The sequence below is a fragment of the Coloeus monedula genome, assembly GCF_965178545.1.
Source record: "Coloeus monedula genome assembly, chromosome: 11".
In the NCBI taxonomy this organism is placed as follows: Eukaryota; Metazoa; Chordata; class Aves; order Passeriformes; family Corvidae; genus Coloeus; species Coloeus monedula.
The window spans coordinates 21,251,807-21,265,637 of NC_138791.1; positions in this window are offsets into that span (position 1 = coordinate 21,251,807).

Genomic DNA, 13,831 nt, shown 5'->3' on the forward strand with positions numbered 1-13,831 from the left:
CTTGGAAGGGAGCCTGACTCCTACCCCAGGGTTCACACAGGGAAGCCCCAGCTGGCCCATACAGCAAAGCCCTGCAGCAACAACCAGCAAGGCTGATACTACCAGCTTTGTTCAAACATCTTCCACCAAAGCCTGGAGGAAGTTTTCCTTATGAAGTCAGGCAGGATTGTGCTGCCTGCTCTGCAATATGCTAACTTCGCCGAGAGCAGTTGCTCAATACGTGTTTAAGTAGACAGGCCACCACTACTCGTTAACCAAAACAAATGGGAAAAGGGGAAAGCTTACAACACAACAATTGCTTTCAATTAGAGGATATATCTATTGCCAAAATATGTCAGTGGGATTTGACAGACTACATTTTTTAACTGTGTACTACTGAAGAACAGGCTGCACTAAAATGCAACCTAAACTAAACAGGGATTTAATCCCCTTCCCTTCCTTCCCACGGCATAATCATCAGGCTGTAAATATATTATTACAGCCCACAGTACCCTTGTTAATTCCAACCAATTTGACTTACCTCAGTGGCTTCAGTGTTGTTCTCTCTCATGCTCACTGAGCTTATTGAGCCTTCAGTATTGATCCTCATTTTGTGCTTTGAAGTGAAAGGGTTAAATGTGGTTAATTGTAAATTTATTGTTTGTTTTGTATGGCTTAATACAATCCTAAACATTTTGGTTAATATTTCTTGTTGCTTTAAAAGATATACCGTGTTGCACTGAGCTGGCTTGTATGTTTTTGGATGTGTTGTATGCAGAAAATGTGATCTTGTTCTCAACATTTCCCAACAGTGACCCCAACAGTTTTAAAGGCTTCCACATTTCTCAGATACAGGCAACACATTCATTAATCTCAGATATAAATCAAAAGGCACACACAAACACATACATGTATAAAAAAGACGTGTGCACATACACATTTAAAATGTCAGCAAGCCCTGTGCTGGACTTGGTTGCATTTTGAATTTTGTAGCATAGAAGGAGAGTTCTCAGGTGGTTCCAGTTCACCTTGCAAAGATACTGTCCCTGCACAATCCCCATGTTTCTGTGCACAGATAGGTATTTGTGTTTGAATTCATCACAAATTCAAGAATGTGAAATATGTGATGTTACCAGTGTGCTGATGGAAACAGTCACATGAATCTTTATACACTTGAAACCAGTTTGTGATCCAGATAACCCAGTGGAATGGGCACCCCAAGTATTTTACCCACCAGTGAATGTGACCCTGAAACTGAGCAGAAGTAGTGGTAAAGCAAAGGGAGAGAAGCAACCTCAGCTGATACGCCTGAGAAGAGTGGAAAAGGTAATCAAACAACCTAAGGAGTAAAAATGACCTTTCAACACTCTGTTTTAAACACCACACAGTTAGAAACTGGGGTACTTTTAACACTTGAATGCCAGCTCAGCTGTTCCACCTTTCTATCTAAGCAGTCGTCTTTGTGCTATTTCACATCTATGTATCCCATTGTACACAGCTGTGCAGTGTATTTCAGGAGTTATGGGTGTCTCTGGTGTCCCTTTTCTCAGCCTACCCTGCTCCACAAGGGGTAGAAGGACTCATACAAATCTCTCTGCAATCCTACTGAGCTCTATGCAAGTGACGTTGCTTACACAGGGTGCAGAGTGGTATCTCCAGTGAGTTAAATGGCCCATTAGCCCTGCAAAGGCTGGGGAACAGCAGCAACCCTTTGCTTCATGGTGTTTGTTCGGAGAGCAGTAATGAGTTCTAATAAGCAACAAGGACTGACGAGCTGCAGGTGCTGCACTGCCTGGGTGCTGAGCTCCTCTGCCTCTTGGGCTGAGGTATGGATTGGCAGAACTTGTTCCTCCAAGGCTGGAAGGAGGCAAATCCTGTGACACACACCATCAGGTCAGATTTGGGCTCTGGCCGCTTTTGTCTCCTCCAAGACCCAAACCTGGGATTCCCACCTCCTGCAATCACCAGCATAACCTCCAGCCAGTGCAGGACTTGGGTCGGTCCCCCTCTCACTCTGTGGGGTCAGCTCCAGCCCAGGGCTATTTAACTCCCCCCTGGTGAATGCCAGCTGGGGGAGGTGACCCCTGGATCTGTCAAGGGTCACAATGGGAAAACATGCATTTCACTAGGTGCCTTTAGGATGTGCCATGAAATATAGCACCTTTCTCCTCCCTAACAGCAAGTCCTTTCAGGCCAGGCAGCTAAATACTCAAGATTTGTTCCCACACAGAGAGCCACCGGCACACAGGAATCAGCTGAAAGGCTTGGGTCAGTTCCTGGGGAAGAGGTATGAGCAGCACCAAAGCTATCACGGCCAGCAATCATTAGGCTTTCCCCTGCAAGCCATGCAGAGGTGCCCAAGATGGACAGAGCCGCTGAGATTTCTGTAGCCTGGAATCTGACCTCCTAATCTCATCTCCTTCTTGGTGCTCTCTGTCCTCTGGCACAGAGAACAGCTTGTCATGAAAGGAGAGGCTCCCTTAACCTATTTAATGGTTCTTTTTACCTTCAGGGTCCTCACATGCACTGGGTTTATCTTTTGATCGATGTTCCTCTTCTAAGTGGTGTCTTTTAAGCCTAGGTTTAAAAAAACCAGCAAAACTTACTATTGGTTTCAATCAAAACTGTCAATCTGTCACCTTGCTCATTGGAGCCTTGCTTAGCAGTTTTTAGACTTCTTTGTGCAGCACTCACAAAGGAGTCTTGGGGCCAGTCTCCAAGCTCCTGGCACGCCTGGAGAGGCTTCTTAGCTCACAAACGGCCCCACTGATTTTATCAAGCTCTTTGCTAAGCAGTTCTGTAACCACCACTGGCAGGGACATGAGCATGGCCCATGGCAAACAGCATCTTTTTTCTAGCTTGCTCCTGGGACTGAAAAAGGACGTGCATGTGCTTCCCAACAGCTCTGACTGTTCTGGAGCTCTCAGTCAGACACCCATATGGGTCAGGCACCAGTTCTGCTCCGCAAAACTCAAACAACAGTGGCAGGCCCTCTCTCACTTGCAGGAAACTTGCAGAGTAAGCACGGTACCTAGAGTGCAGGATCCCGCCATGGGGCTGTTCAGATGCAGAAGGCTGAATAAATATTAGTGGTTAAACTAGTAGTTAACCCACCAGTTGAAATAACCAATAAATCCTGTGTTTTTCTCACAGTTGATGCAAATGAGAGTTGATTATAAACATCTCATGCCTAAATTATACCTTAGAGAATCCAAGCGACACAGTTGGCCTTGCCTGAATTATTTCAATAAGAACAAGGCAGACAAATTAGTGTAATTGTCCAACTCCTTTGTCTTGCTGGCTTTTGCCCTGCTTGGAAACTCTTGCAGTTGGATGCTAATGCAGGTTTTGGAATGTAAATGCACCTCTGCTCCAGATCTGGCACTATTAGGAAACCTGTTCTCCTTTCATTCTTTTTAAGATAGAAAGGGGTGGGGCTGTTTAAAAATGGGAAGAGCCTGTTTGTGGTCTTTATTTCAAAGGAATATTACACTCCAGCTCCAGGATGACCATTAAGAAACTGGTAGCCAACAGGTTTTTTTGTTATGCTGGGTCTCGCACTTAATCAGCTTCAGATCTAACAGCTCTGATCCCATACAAGAGATGGGGAACAACAGCATGCAATAATATATCAATTTCCATGTGCCACTTTACTTGTCACGTGAAACTTTGCATCTGTTTCACCCTACAACCTAATCAGACCAGCTCCTGGCCGGAGCTTTTTTGTTTCAGAATTGGACTAAAAAAGAAAAAAAGCGCCAATGTCTACTTCCTCCCTGAGGGGCCAAGTCTTCCTTCCTTTCATGTGTTCATCCTCCACAGACACAGTCTTGGAGGAAGGGGGGAGGGAAGCATCAGAAAAAGCAGCAGAAGAATGAATGGATTTAGGACATACCAAGTAGCTGAGGAAGTTGGTCTCATCACAGTTTGGGCAGCAGTACATCTGTACGGCACGTGGTAAAGGCACTGCACACAGGCAGGTGAGCACACCAGCCTGCACAGAACAGGCTTCAGCACGAGGCACACAGGCAGGCACAGCCAGGTGTGCTGTACTGCTGCAGGACCTGATCCACCCTTCCAGAGGCACCTGGGCACTCACAGGCACCACACACACAGATGCTGGATTTCAGCCTCCCTGTTCACACTGCCAAGAGGTGGGCTCTGCTTGCTCAAACAGCAGGTCTGTGTGTGGTGTGGGAGCCAGAACTTGGAAGAAGCAAAAGTCTTTATGGCAGCTCCACCAGCTCATCCTCACATATGTTGTTTACCAGGATTACAGCATGCTGCTGTGAGGAGATGCTTGTTGCAAGGCCAGATTAACAATTTTTTGGGTAGAGCTGCGGTGTTGACTGGCTGGCCCAGACCAGGAGGAGATGGATTTTGTTTCTCAGCCCTGATGTTGCCAGGTGCCCCCAGAGCCACAAACCAGACAGGCTGTACAGTAGCCACACAGGTCCCTGGCTCTGGGCACAGCCGGAGAGGAGCAGCAGCCTGCTGAGGGGGAGTGCGGGAAAAAGGCATTTGGATTGTACCTTTGCACTCACTGTCCCTCTCTAGGGAGCAGATGTCTCTCAAGATGTCTAATGATACAACACTATGGAAGAAAATAAGTAATTCTTTAATTTCAGGAGGTCGTATTGTGAGCTTAAAGCTAAAACAGACAACCAAACACTCTTCTGATTTGAGAAAGGAAGAGATACCAGAGCATTCATTTTCCAGCATCACAATATGGGACCCTTTCCACTGAAGAAAAACAAATCTCTGTCTCCTTATCTTTTCCTTTGCTGCAGATTCATTACTAATGAATTCTTACCAGCTGTAACATTCATCTGCACACTTAAAAATCAACCTTGTAAAAGTCTACTTGCCCACAGTGAATAATTCTTTGGTGGGTGAATAATTTGTCTCCATGGAGGGACTCATGTTTGGTTTATGCTTTTGCTGCTTAGGATAACATGCAGTGGGAATATACATTTTGTATAATTCTGTACTTTACCTAAGTGTTGCGGGAATTCAGTCAGGAGTGGGTGATTTCATTTTTATTGTCCTTAACAGCAACTGAATAAGTAAATATGAAATAAAAGAAAAATCAAATTATGATCTGAATCTTTGATTTTTCTCAATATTACCCCAATAAAGTATGCAGGAGACAATACGATGGCCAGGATGGGAAATTTCCATGGCAGTTTTTCAGGTGCTTCCTAAAATGTTTTCCATTAAGTGTCCCTAGAGGTCCAGTATTTGTGTAATTATCTGAAGAAAGAGGTCTTGACTTTTCTTTCCTTCTTTGGTTTTCTTCATCTAATGCCTCCTTAAGGCTCCGCAACCCACATTTTTCTTTACAGAACGAAAGAAACAGCATCCCTTGTTTTCACACTTCAGAGAAGAGACAAAAGAGACCTTTTGGCAAAATGTCAGATTGTGTGACTGATAACACCCCCCATCATTACAGACTATGACTTGTGGCCACGTTAGGCTCAGAAGTGAAAACAAAACACATACATTTTATATTGGCCACTTCACTCCATTCAATTAAATTAGGACTAGTCATTAGCTAGTGGAAAGGGAAAATAATTTCCATCAAGAAACCTGAGGGGCTGGGGGATGGGGGGGGGGGGGGGCGGGTAGCATCTGACATTCCCTCTCCTTCCTCCCCCACTTTTCCAGCATTTTCCCTCCAGAGATATTGGTGTGAAACCAGCTCACATGACAAATTAAAGTGATTCATAACCCAGCTGCAGCCCCTGCTGACAAGCCCCATTGCAGAGCAATCATGCAGATTTTATGCACCCAGAGCCCAGGGAAGGGCCTGGGTCATGGCACACACCACACTTCAGAGCAGTCTGACACAACTTGTCTGAAATCATCCACAGCACGTGAAGGCCAAATGGCTGTCACTTGACAGCAGTTAATAATGCAGTTTTAGAAGGGATATTTTCTCTGCTAAATTAAATTTTCAAGACACCACCCTGCATCTTCAGACCTTTTTGTCTGGATTTTGGTTTTTTTTTTTTTTTTGGCTCTCCTGTCAGTCTTTAAACACACAAACAGGGATTACACAGATAAGCCTGCAGTGTGGTTCATTCTAGCAATGTCTTATCAATCACAGTTAATTAACTGGGGAATCCATAAACTGGACAATTCAGCTGTGATTCTCTTGTCACCACAACAAAGTTAGAAGCAGCTCAGTGCCCATTTCAGAGGTGCAACTGCAGCCCCAGGTAGGCACCATGGCAAGTGGGAGGATGGCAGTGGTGCAGAACAGCAAGTTCCTCCCCATACTGAGCACAGGGGAGAAGCACGGGTGGCCCCCACACTGGCAGAACCCTCACGAGCCTGTGAGGACAACATGCCAGATCCAGGGCCCATCCAGGGGATCCCCTCAGGAGCAAAAGCAGACAGGTCCTTTAACCACCTGCTGCTGAGTAACGGAGACCCGGCTGGCCCACGTGGTGACCGGCAGCCACGAGAGCCACAGGATAGAAAGTGCTGTGGCCTGACCCATAGGGAATGCCTGCGGAAAGACTGAAGCCTGGCCCAGACCAGCTAGTTTAAGTTTTATCCAACATGGGATATTGGTGGTTCTCCTAAGACCACAGGAAGGTCTAAAATGTGGGGAACACCTTGTCTGGACCTCAATCATCCACGTCATGCCAACTGCATGCTGGTTGCTCTGAGAAGACCCCTCAGAAAGAGATATTTAGAGGTGTTTCCACTGATCCCTCTGATGAGGGTGAAAAGTTGCAGCAAAAATGCAGAGCAGGAAAAGGAGGGATTTCAAAATAATGACCTAGGCTGATTTCAACTCTGAAGTAGACGGAAGGAATGGAGCTGGGATCCGCTCCCATCAGATGGAAATTAATTGGACTATTTCCCGGACAGATTGGCCCCAGCTGGGAAAGAGAAAGAAGGCAAAGAGGAAAGATGGTTCAAGTAGGAAAACAGAAGCTCAGATATACTGGGCATTTTCAAGAAAGTCAGATTAGATATATTATCAAATCAAAAAGCATTAGATTCAGCTGGCAGTATCCTGGGAGCCAAGAGACAAAGCTTGTCAAAGCTGATAGTAATTCAAGGTGGAAAAGCAACCAGGCTTTGTGATTTTTTTTTTTTCCTGACCATGACAAAAACTGGTCAACCCCTCATGGGACAAAGGGGATGCACTGAAGGATGGCAGGTGCTCCAACATCTCTCCCACTTCTCCAAGAGACCTTAGGCAATGCCATCAGAAACCTCATCATTTCACCTCCCGGTGCCTGGCTGGAGGAGGGCTGGCCTTCCAGGCTGCTTGGCAGGAGTCCCTGAATATTAATTAATGCATTCTTATCCAGGGCTCCAAGCATATATTAGAAACTTACTTGGCGAAAAACTTCAGCCCTTCACAGACCATCCCCTGAAAGGGCAGGGATGGGTTGTCATGACCGGTATGTTGTGACAGCTACCTGCATGGTCGGAAATTCTCGGGGGTTCCAGATGCTTCCAGCAAAAACAAACCAAACCTGGGCAAGAGCTCACAAGCTGAAAGCCAACAATAAACAAAACAAACCCAATCACTGATCAGTGTTGGCTCATTCCTCCTCAAGAGGCCATGGGGGGAACAGCGATTAGGGGAGCACCGGCATATCCTGAACCTCAGCCTGCGTCAGTGATCTGACGAGTTACTGAGACTGCTGAAGGAAACAGAGCAAAGTACAGCAGCCTCTGCTTTGCCAGCCTCCAGGATGGGAGTGCACAGAAGGACATCCTTCAGCATTCCCAGCGGCACAGCAGTGGGAAAGGAAGTGAGTCAGGGCTGGAGCAGGCTAACAGAGAAGCAAACCCAGCACCCTTAAAAACCATGGTCTGGTCTCAGACAGGAGGGACGGACACAGGCAATGGAAAGAGGAAGCATGGCAAGAAAAGCCAGCCAGTTCCTGCTCCATTCTGCCCCCTCTCCCTGCCCAAATCCTGCACCAGACCTCCCACCTCTGGAAGCAAACCGGGACTCTTACGGTGGGGCCTTGAGTGCTACTGCCAGTGGGGCAGGCAGTGAGTCTTAGGGCCCCCCGGTGGCCATCAGAACTTTCCTGGTGCTCAGTCTATGCCTGCAGCCTGGATGTGGCCAGTGTCACTGGGGGAAGGCACCTGGGGCACCAGCGCTATCCGCCCCACTCCTGCACTGGCTCCCCGAGCTGCTGGTGGCTGATACAGCACTGGGGCCTCAGCGGGGCTGCTCCCTGACTATGCAGGGGTACCCTGGACTGACCTTGAACCACCCTGTCCCTGGTCTCAGTGCGGGGAGATGCCTCAGCAAGGGGAAACCCCAGTGTGATGCCTCTGGTCTGAGTGGCGTAGCCAGGAGGATTATCAGTCCTGGCTGGCCTCGGCTGTCTCTGGGCCTGTAACCTTCCTCAGTGCCTTCATCTCAGGGGGAGGCAGTGGTCTACCACCAGCTGAGCCTCACCATCACCCTGATGAGATCTGCAGGGACAGCAGATACCCCATGCACACGCTTCAAGGGGAATCTTAAAAATAGAAGGTAGCAGAGTGTGGACCAGCTCTGCCAGGTGCCACAGTCACAATAAAACCAGCATGAGGTGTGAGCCAAGCCAGTTGGGAGGGGCTTCACCCACCCACAGTCCCCTGGGAAGCTGGTTGGCATGCAAGGGGTCCTTTGGCACCTCGGTACTGAGCTTGGTGCCTGTGTGACTCTGCTCCAATCATCCCGGCACAGCATCTGGGCAGATCCCTGGGGTGTGGGCACCTGCTGCCTGCTGCCACTTTGAGGCAGTGGGCACTGGCGAGCCCTGTGCCAGCGCAGGAATTCAGCGTCAGGAAAAGAAAATTGAGCATAATTAAATAAAAGCCCTTTGTAACCCAGATACTAGCAATCCATCTACTCTGCTGCTCGCATTATCACTCCTGCTCGCTGGTACATCCGTGTGTAAAGCACGTTTAGGTAAGCCTAGCAAGGGCAATTTTCTTGACCTACAAACTGTGCCTTACACGTGTTTCTGTAACAGGCACAGAGACCAGGCAAGGCCAGCTTCGCTGCTCCTTTGCACACACTTGGTGCTTATCAGCCGGCTGAGAGAAAAAGCCGAGGCTGTCCCCATGTATCAGTCCTCCACAGTAGCTGGCTCCAGGCTCCCTGCAAACACTGGCCACACTTTGCATGAGCCGTCTGTGCCCTTGCACACCAGAGCAGCCAAGTCCCAGCCCCAGGCTCAAGGCTCCGCTATGCAGGCAACCCACTGTGGGGCTGAACTTTCCCCACAGAAGGACCTGAGTTGTTCGGGGTCAGATGGGACACACCGGCTCACTCACCTTTTAAGTTCCTTGAATTCCCGCACGGGGCTCCACAAGCAGCTCCCACAACTGCCCATACACCAGAGCAAAACAAAAGATTATCTTGAACACCAAAACCTCCAATTACCTTCTGCTGATGGGGAGAGGGGGAAGGATTTTAACAGCTCAGTTAAAAGCCCTTTCCCAGCCAGCTCGCTACATTTCCCAACTCACAGCTGTGCCTTGTCCCCACAGCCCTTGCTCCGCAGCCTCCCTATTTTCATCCGGGGCCACACCTTGCCCCCAGTAATTAACCACAAAGATAACACCTGGAGAAAGGGGCAGCTCTTGGCAGCTTCTCGGAGCTGCACATGGACGACAGGCATTTTGCTAATAGGAGAGAACATCTTCAGGCTGAACCTCCGCAGGTTTATCTTACCCTAGGGGCACAGGCAATTTTTCCTTGCCAGCTCTGCACTACCATGTGCCTGCTGAGCTGGCCTGTCTGCCACCTCCAGCCTCCATCACTCTGCAGTGCTGCCACTGCAGGGGTCCCTCCTTCCCTGGCCCGTGTTAGGAAATAAGGAATTTACCAATGTAGCCATTGTTCCTATGCTCTCTCTGTCCTGTTCTCAAAGAACCTCAAAATCTCATATGATTTTTCAATTTCTTTGTCTCTTAGGAAGCCACCCTGCATCCAAGGAAAGGTTCCTTTCTGTCTGAGCTCTGTAGCTAGGGACACCACTCCAGCAGAGTAGGGCTGAGGCTGGTCCTTGGGGAGCCTTGATCAGCACGGTTTCCCCTTTGTTGCTGGGACAAGCCAGCAAGCACGACAGCACATTGTCTGGGAGCCAGAGAAGACACTAAGCCTCTAGAGCAAGAACTGCCAGCAAAGACACCATGATGGGAATGGAACAGGAGAGGCAGCAGTAGGAAATGAGGCCTGGGCGCCCAGCAGAGCTGCAGTGGATGAAGCAGGGAGGAGCTTGTCAGCAAATCTTTGTAGACTCCAGCCCCACTTTGAGGAGAGGAGAGGAAAGGTCCAGATCAGACAAATGACTGATTTTCACTGTAATCACAGACCCAGCCATGCTTAACAACAGAAGCAGAGCATTCAGCCTTATGTGACTGCTGGTTTGAGAGCCATCAAGCACGTCCCATGAACAATTACCCCTCGGAATGGCTCCCTCCAGAGCAGGGGCAATGAGGCATTGCAGAGCTGCAGCCTGTGTCTGTGTATTCCCCTTCCACGCAGACAACGGAGCTGAGTGCAGGCCTGGCTTCTCCGTGCAGGATCGGAAGGGGGACCGCAAAGCCTGAGCAGGGAGAGGCTCTTCCTCATCTGAGCCAACACGATACAGGACTGGATCCAAGCAGTAAAACACACTGAGTTACTGCTGTAGTGATGAGAAACCATGGGGGAGAGGTGTCCAGCGCAACAGAGCCAGCGCAGGGACTTCGATGTGCTGCTGCAGCTGTTGCCGGTGGCCCGGAGAGGGAGCGGTCGGGACGTTTGCACGGCCGGGCTGTTTGTACGTCCGGGATGCCCCGGAGCCCGTGGCAGCCTCGGAGAGGTGTTGGTATGACCGAGCAGGTCCGCGTCTCCACGTCCCCTCCCGCTGCACAAGCGCTGCTCCGGGATACAGCAGCACCGACCGAGCAGGGCAGGTGGGCGGGCTGAGCTGTGCCAGCCCCCACAGCCGCTCCCGGTGCCCGTCTCCACGGCCTCTGCGCACCTTCCCTCCACTGCCAGGTGCAGCTCGGGGGTGCGGGGGTGCCGAACCGCAGCCCCGCACACGGGGGCACCTCGGGGGTCCCGGCGGCTCCGCCCGCGCTGCCCGGACGTGGCCGCCAGGGGTCGCCTGAGACCGCAGGCGGCGCGCGCGTGCAGCCCCAGGTACCGCCGCCAGGCGGCGCCAGAGCCGAGGGGGTCGCGAGTCCCCTCAGGGCGCGGCGGGACCCGCTCGGGTCACTCGGATCGGAGCCGTCGGAGCCGTCAGGGCCTCTCCGCTAACCCTGAGATTAAAATGGTTCCCATCCGCCGGTACAGATCCCATCCCTGCGACTCCGTAGGAGCAGCGCCCCTGTGTGGTGCAGGCGGTTCCGCTCCCTCCCGGCCGCCCCAGCCCCGGTTCCGGCGGAGAGCACGGCTCTTTCCCGCAGTTCAAAAGGGCAGGTTTAGTCTGCATCCGGCCGCAGGCCGGGAGCTGCCCCCGCCTGAACTGCAGGAGCCGCCGGCACCCCTTGGCCCGGCTCTGTGCACTCGGGGTAGCGAAGACTCGGCCCCTGCTGGGCCAGTCTGACTGCTCCCAGCAACAATCGGCTTTTGCCAGCTGGGAAAGGAATGGACGGGACAGACGGAATGCCAGCTGATACCTACCTGACAGTCTGTTTCCAAAGGTGGAGGGAAATGTCGATGTGCCCTATGGAGGGGGAGAGCTGATCTGAAAGATCTTTCAAAGAAACATTTTTGGAGGAACATACCCCAGGTTCCTGAGCAGTGTGGGACAGGACTATTCTACCCGTGCCAAGGATCGTAGCGGCTTCAAGATGTGTGAGACAACGACCAGGAGGGTCGGGGGATGTTGCTTCCTTGAAGATGTTTTCTGCTGAGGAGTGCTCCATCAGTGAAATGTGACCTGCTCCTCATACAAGCCCTGTTCTCTTCTCAGGATCCTTTGCCTAGGTAAGCAGGATGTTAATTTGTAAGATATCCCATTTAGTTCTCAGGGTGTGCCTGAGACAAGGATGAGCCATGCTTTCTGGTCACAAGCTCCTTCCCAGAGCAAACCAAGCAGCTGCCTCCCCCTCAGTTTGCTCATCTGTGTCAGCACCATCCCCTCCAGGTACACGTTCAGCAGACCTGAGGAGGAACGGGCATTGGCTTGGCCTAGAGCTCCTGTTCACACACAGGGACTGGGGAAGCACGTGGGTGATGTGCAGATGTGTCAGCAGTGCCAGAATCGGGTGGAATTGAGGAACTGACTGACAAGATAGAGCAATGTGGTGTCACACTCATCTGCTTCTCCATGCTGGCCAGACAGTCCTCCTCCCTACAGATCACAGCTAGGGTTAGGCATAAAGGTGTTCTTCAGACAATGAACTGGAGCCAGGGGTGTCCCCAGGCTGTCACAACGGAGATCTGATAGGTGATCCCAGTCTGAGAATGCTGTTGTGGGTGTAGTGGAGGAAATTTTGAATGCCTTCAGACCTCTTGGTTGCAAGGCAAGGAGAGTATCAGCTGTAAACAGGCAGGGCTACAGGCACAGCTGCACTGGGGAGGAGGGCTGAAAACACATTTCATCTTCCCATCCTGCTCTGGCCTTTCTCCTCAGGCACTCTTACTTATTTTTTCCCCTTTGGCCAGGGTTGGCACAAGGCTGGTACAAAGGCAAAGAACACATATGAGGTGACTCTCATTCCTAATTTCAGGGGGAATCTGGCTAGGGTATGAGCCACTCAGCAGAGCTGGTTTGCCCTGGGATGTTCTATTTCATGCTAACTCAGGCAGCAAAGAACCCTCTGCCCATTTCTAACTCCAGTCAACAAGGGAGGATCCACTAAGGCTGATGAACTACTCATCAACACTTAAAGGAAAAAGCGGATTTGGTGTTTAAGGAACAACTTGAAGACAGGTATTTTGTGGTAGGGAGCTGGCTGTTTGCCCAAATTTCCACTATTAGCACATCAAGGTGGTGTTATTTGGTTGGGGAGAATGACTGCTCCAGTGAGAAACATCAGCCAATTCCCCACCTCCACCACTGCAACCCAGCATGGCTGTACCCTTGCCATACCCCTGTTTGTTCCCCAGGACCTGGGTGGAGCTATCAAACCACTTCCCACAGACTAACCAAGAGATGAGTAACACCACCTAATCCCCTAAATTATCAGATTAAACCTGTTGACATGGGAGTAGGCCAGTGCTTTCACCTTTGGTCATCATGCCCCCCTGTTGGTCCTGAGCCACAGCCAGTGGCTCTCAGGTGACCGCCCCAGAAGAATGCAGAACCATTTACCCTCACAACCATGTCCCATCCTGAGCCAGACAGCTCTAGCAAAAGCAGCACCATGCACGCAATTCATCCATAAAGTGCTGTAATTTGCATTCTGGTTGTGAGGAGATTATAGGGGAAAAGTCCTGCAAACAGCTGCTTTTGCTTTTTGATCTCTTGCTGGTTTTACAGCACTTGCACCTCTGTGAAAACAGAGAGAAGGACTCAGTACTTTCTCCTTAAAAGTTTTTTTTCCATTCTTGGTTCTTTGTTCCTGATACCACATGACCAAAACCCAAGAGAACAAGTATCTTCTCCACACCAGTGAAGAATCTAGTCACTTCTAGTTTGTACAAATAATAAAGGATTCAGAAATTCTTCTGTGAAACATGGTAGACAAAATACCCCTGTTTAGAGCAGTGGCTCAACCAACATTTTAGTCTCTTACCTTTCCTCAGGGAGAGGGAACCAGCTTTCTGCTAGGGAGTGCTGTCCTGCCAGCTGCAGCCTTCCTCCTCCAAGCTGAGCCAGGCCTGGGACTGCTCCATCACGAGCTCCCCGGGACACATGGGTGAGGCTACAATCGCACCTGG